We start from the raw sequence: 6,516 nt of genomic DNA, 5'->3' as shown, positions 1-6,516 counted from the left end.
GACCTGACATAGTAATTGGGCATGGAGAAAAGAAACTTTACAGTTGTGGAAATCAGCTGCCCAGCGGATGCTAAAGATCAACGAAAAAGAAAATACTAATGCTGAACTATTGAGGTATCTACAGCTACTCTATCCATATTACAAGATCAGATTTATATCTGTAATTATTGGGGCACTGGGACATGTAACACAATGTCTGAATACCAGTCTTGAGACATTAAACCACTCAAAACTAAAAAGGAAAAATTAGACTTCTCAAAACCAGAAGACTACAGATCCAAGCCATCACTGGAATTTTAAAAATCTGTAAAACTTTCCAGACGTTCATCAGTTAAGTACATATGAACATGTCTAGACATGCAGCTGCATGCATGAGAATACATACATAAAACAAACATACCAATCTGCACATATACATACATACAAAAATACCCTGTTGGTGTTTGTTGAAATTCCAATGAAGGAGCCTTGAATCTAGGTTAGAAACCGGGTCTTAAACTGAATAATGACATACATACATACAAATATATATATATATATATATATATATATATATATATACCGTAAATCCTCGAGTATTGTCCGCCCTTGAGTCTAATATGCAGGGGATTTTTAGGTGGGGTGTACCTCTGAAAAACCTAAACCTTGTGGATAATACGCACCCCTTCTCTAACTTGAGTCAAGGGTGTCTATATAACGTCCTTGGTTTGTAAAAATATATACGGTAACGTCCTTTATTATTATTGTGTATATAACATAATGCAAACGTGTAGCTTTTCTGTGCATTTTGTTTGCAGAAAACAAAGAAATACTAGTAATAACGTTTAATAAATATTGCTTACTGCAAGTTATGGATGATTCTTTTATGACTTCATTGCTTTCAGGCTTAGTTTAAGGTATTTTCGCACCCGACATCACAAAATGCATCTGAATAAACATTGCTGGACAGCAAATAGCGACTTGAACATTGGTTAGAAAATAATTTTCATTTTTAACCTTTAATTTTGGGAATAAAATGCGGATTATACTCGAGAATTTACGGTATATATATATATATATATATATATATATATATATATATATATATATATATATATATATATATATATATATAGGGAGCATTCACAAAAAACACAAAAGACGAAGACAGGTGGTGTAGACAACAAACAGATGTATTAGTTTAACGCTCGAGAAGTGAAAAAGTCTTCAACGTTTCGAGCCTACGCTCTTCCATAGAAAGGAACACAGAAAGAAACAAGGAGAAAAAATAAAGAAAGTGTAGTGGCTAGCGATCCATTATACTAGCAGAAATACTTGGCATTATCCGGGTTAAAGAAAATAATGAAATTTAAAAGCCTCTTCTAGATTACGCAGGTCTCAACTGCTAGTAGCTGAAATACCAACTTTCTATGTAACTCTACAACCGATGCCAACATGGAACATAAACATTAAGTGAAATGTGAAAAGAAAGTTTGTAAATACATGTTTGTCTAACTTATTTTGTAACCAAAAAAAAAGCAGGTACAGATTATAAACAATGAAAAGTCGTGCGTAGATTACACACACCAACACACACACACACACACACACACACACACACACACACACACACAGCGAATATATCACGTTATTGTTTCACTTTTATATACACAGTTATACATTCATGCATGTCAGTCGAAAAGTGAATGTGTAATAGTTATACTTTAACACTCAATGGTTTTACACTTCTGTGGACCTACTATTCATGTAAGTGTTTTCTGTCTTGCTATGTTTATCACTGAGAATGTAGAGGTTCTTTTCATCTCCAACTCAAGAACATCCAACATACAGCTGATCATGTGAGAAGCAAGGTTGAAGGAAGTTAAGTCCCATAACCTTTAGTGATTGCCCTTGTGCTTTGTTGACAGACATTGCAAAGCTAAGTTTGACAGGAAACCGCAGTCTCTTGAACTGAAAGGGGAGATAATCTGAGATGAGAGGTATCCTTGGAATGAAGACATTCTCACCCATCATATTGCTATGATGAAGAGGTTTCACAGCTGCATAGGTGACTTGCACATTTGTGCCTCTGTCAGAGTGGCGTCCCAGTGTGCATAATCTTCCAGAAGACTTCTGAGATGGCAAGCCTAATAATATGCTTGACATACTGTGTTATCAACCACAAGTAAGGCTGTAAATGATGTGGGTCCCTTGACATGGTGTAATAGAAGCCTTAGATAGTAGCACTCTGAGTAGTTGGGATGGACAACATAGATTCTACCAAGTGTGTCTGATTTCTTGATTCCCGGATGATGTGTGAGTGCTCCAAGTGCATGTCTTTTCCATTTGTTTTGGTACCAGGTATAGAACTGTGGAACTTCATTGTATAGCAGTCTTGTAGTAAATTCATCATCTTGACAGAGCTTGGAGAATGCTGTGAGTATGGCATTTTTGGGAGCTTCCGTTTGTATTTGGACTGTGTCTGTCAGTGTGCTGCCTCTGAGATCGAGGACAATGTCACGCTTGTCATGTTCTTGTCCAACCAGAAGCACAGCTATTTCATTTGCAGTTGGTGCATTAAACCTCCCTCCATGTTGACCAGATGGTTTCTTGTCTGATCTGATAACTGCCTTGTAATCCATGGAGTCAGGTGGAATTGTTTCAAGTGCAGTCTTGAAGCTTCTGATTAGGTTGTTGTTGTTATGCAGCATCTTTTGCAGAGACACTACAATGTTCATCCTGATGCCAGAAATGTTCTTGCACGTCTCTTGCCTTTTTTGTTGAGAATCACCCATAAAATATATTTGAAGGAATTTTGGTGATTCATTTGACAAAGGTAGTAGAGAGCCAATCTGATGATAAATCTGACCCTGGACCTTAAAAGTTTGCATGAATCCTGGCTCAGTTAAATCTCTTGTGGCTCCAAATGATGTCATCTGTAGTGCGATATTGTACTGTCTAATTTTGTTTTGTAAGTGTTTGGAATTTTGGTCAGTTGATGACAACAGTTTCTTCAATGGCTCTGGAGGTTGGGGGATTGCAGGGAGTTTAACCTTTCCACCACGGCAGCACAATGCAGGTGTCTCTCCAGACTACTTCTTTGCTTTACAATGTATGCACTCAGTTGCCGTTGCACCAATGGAAACTCTAGTGTCATCTGCATAATGAACTGCTGGATCATAATTGAAAACTGCTTCATAAAAGTTGCTTCTCTGAGTTGTTGCAACTGCTCTGCGTTCTGCAGTGGAGATCCTATTCCTTGTCAGTTGTGCATACCTCTGTTCATCACTTTGAGATGCTTGGACTTTTGTAGTGTACAGTCTGTTTGTTTCTTGGCATGCTTCCCTTTCTGCAGCTGTCTCTCTTTCCCTGGACAGAGATATTCTTTTGGCTGACCTTGATATTGTAAACAAATTGGCATAACTACAGATTTCTGCCCCCCACCCATCGAGTTTGGATGATCATAACTCTCAGAAAATTGGATATTTGTAAATAAAACTCTATACGAATATGTGTTTATCATGTAGATTCTTCTGAATATACAAAATTTTGCGGAGTACGTGTTTTAGGAGGGGGTGGGGAATTTCTGAAAATTCACCGGAGTCCACTTCAATTCGTCTTCATTTTCAAGAAAATGGATATTTTTTAATGATATTCTCTACAAATATACCTCGGACTATGTAGATTCCGAGGACATGATAATTGTGGTGAAAGAGTACAGAAGGGGGGGGGGCGAGCCCTGCTGTACTCTTTCACCACAACCTTCTCTCACTCTTTCTTCCTGTTTCCGTTGTACCTGTATTTCAAAGTGCCAGCCTTGTCACACTCTGTGTCACCCTGGTTCTCCCCGAGAACTACGTTAAAAGTACACGTGTCTGTGGAGTGATCACTTTCGTTGATCAGATCAACTGGAACACTCGTCGTCGTAACCGACGGAGTGTCACATATATATATATATATATATATATATATATATATATGGGGGTGTTTAGGATAAGTATGTGTGTGCAGTGTGTGCAAAAGTATATATAATCTTTCTATTTTTGAATGCTGTAATCCAAACTAGGAAAACACGCGGATTTGACGTGACAGTTTTTTCGGAATTGGGTGGTGATAATGGGGAATAACAGTGGAACAACACACGCACACACACACACAGAGGGAGAGTGAGAGAGACATACATACACACATACATACATGCATACATACATTCATGCATACATACATACATACATACATACATACATACATACATACATACATACATACATACATACATACATACATACTTACACTAATACATGTTGGATAAGTAGAAACATGACGATAGATTGTTCGCAGTGTATGTCAGAACGTATTTGAATCAATGTGAACGTATGTGTAGGTGAAAGAGAGAGAGAGAGAGAGAGAGAGAGAGAGAGGGAGAGAGAGAGAGAGAGAGATGGATACGGAGAAAGAGACGGAGACACGGAGGGAGGGAGGTGTGGCGAGTTATATTTTCTCAACAAACAAACATCACAGGTGTTTGCTCACGTTTATACCTGCTAACCTCAAGTAAAAATATTCACCATGTAAGTCACTTTAAAACCTCACCCCTACATACTACCATATCACTACTACTACTACTACTATTACTACTGCTGCTGCTACTACTACTACTACTACTACTAATAATAATAATAATAATAATAATAATAATAATAATAATAATAATAATAATAATAATAAATTCTGGATTTATTGACCAGAAGGGCTAACATAAATAAAAAAACATGTAAGGACAAAGACAGAACGAAAAGTACAAAGGGTTTTGTCCAAAAAGAAAGGTCCATATAAACATTAATAACAGCGAAAAATATAACAAATAAAACTCCCAATAGAGGGAGGCGCTTTGAAAGGTTAGTGGTGGAAAACCCCATAAAAGCCACAGGAGCCTGGTCAAAAAGGGGTAGAGAGCCCCTTCTCCTTTTATATTACCTTTTTTTTTTTTTTTACAGGTGTAACCTCAGAATTGGTCCGTTCATACTGACCATTTTACCGACATTCACCCACTTTTCAATAGATTTGCTACGAGACAGCACTTCCCTCTCTGCTCTCATCTTCCTGTGGAACTTAAAAAAGTTGATGAGGCCTTGGCCAAAGAGGAAAATGTCTAACATCTATACCATTATCACCAGCAGCGAATATCACTACCGTCATCATTTGGCTGGGAACTAGTATGGCAGTGGTGATGATGCCATGTCGTCTGCTGTTGACTTTTTTTAACCTACAGGATGAAAGCTTCTTCACAAATGGACTCCAAGCTCTGCATCACCGATGGAAGAAGTGTGTAGACTGCAAGGGGGGATATGCTGAAAATTAAACCTCATTTGGTCACATTCCAAGAGAGTGTCTTGATCAGCCTATGAACTTTTTCAGCCAGCTCTCGTATCTATTTAATTTAGCGATATCTAATGTTACTTACTTAGCGATATCTAATTTAATTAATACACGCTACCAATCATTGCACTGTTATGCCAATTATGGCAGACTGGTTTGACTCTTACTAATTTTGAGCATGTTTTAAATAACGTAAGTTGTCCGGAAAGTTAGTGCCGATTTTTAAAGGAAAGAAAAAGTTCAATAAATACTTACCATTACATTTTTAATCAACCAAATATGAACCATTTTGTTGCACAATGCGTCTCCATCTTTCCTTTAACTTGAAAATACCCTCTTCCCAGAATTGATGTGGTTTCATGGCAAAGAATTCATCAAGGTATCTTTTTACGTCATCCAAGGAATTGAAATTTTTACTATTAAGACTATTCTGCAGAGACCTGTATAAGTGGAAATCTGAAGGAGCAATATCTGGTGAATATGGAGGGTGATGTAACACATTCCAGCCGAGCTGCAGCAAATTTTGTCTGGTTCCCAAAGCATCAAGTGCCGAAAATGAACTTTCTTATCTTCCATTTTAGAGGGTTTCAGAATTAACACAGATTATAGGAGCATAAACCTTCTTCCACGAAAAGATAGCTTAAACTGTGCTCTAAATGGAGGTGTAGTCAAATCCTATTTTATGGACTCAACCATGTTCTAAAATAAGTCGAAAGGTAAGCTACTATAAATCGGCATGAACTTTCCGGACAACCCAATATATTGTTTGTCATAAAAAAAGACAAGAATACGCTATCAATTAGTTTATAAACAGGTAAAAATTCCGGTGCTAGTAAGATTAGCTTCTATTGTCTGAGTCACAGAAAAGAAATAACGTAGTTTAGCCACGGAAAGAAGTTTAGCCAGTTTGTCCCTTCTTTTTCTGTCTTACCATGTAAACCTCCCCGTGTTAAACCACTCCTTCCAACCTATATCTTGTCCGAGACGAAAGACTTTCCATATTCCCTCGCTTGGTTTCATCCGGTAATTTTTCTCTTCAGTAGTTTTTTTTACAAGTTCATACCTGGTTTCGTTTCTTGTGTACGTTGCTCAGAACACACTGTTTCACACACATTTTTTGTTTATATGTATGTATGTCACCGTGATCACCGTGACCGA

At 37.5% G+C, this 6,516-nt stretch overlaps 1 protein-coding gene across 1 annotated transcript in view; it reads left to right on the top strand.

Moving 5' to 3' along the window:
- Positions 1-4,597: 4,597 nt before the first annotated feature.
- Positions 4,598-6,516, top strand: part of LOC115212136 (WD repeat-containing protein on Y chromosome-like) — a 130,579-nt gene continuing 128,660 nt past the window's right edge. The window contains exon 1 of the mRNA XM_036503394.1: positions 4,598-4,651. The gene's annotated coding sequence lies outside the window, so the exon portion shown is untranslated. The remainder of the gene's footprint in view (positions 4,652-6,516) is intronic.

This window comes from Octopus sinensis, linkage group LG5 (genome assembly GCF_006345805.1).
Source record: "Octopus sinensis linkage group LG5, ASM634580v1, whole genome shotgun sequence".
In the NCBI taxonomy this organism is placed as follows: Eukaryota; Metazoa; Mollusca; class Cephalopoda; order Octopoda; family Octopodidae; genus Octopus; species Octopus sinensis.
The sequence above is the reverse complement of the archived record's forward strand: the minus strand, read 5'-3'. Positions and strand labels throughout refer to the sequence as shown.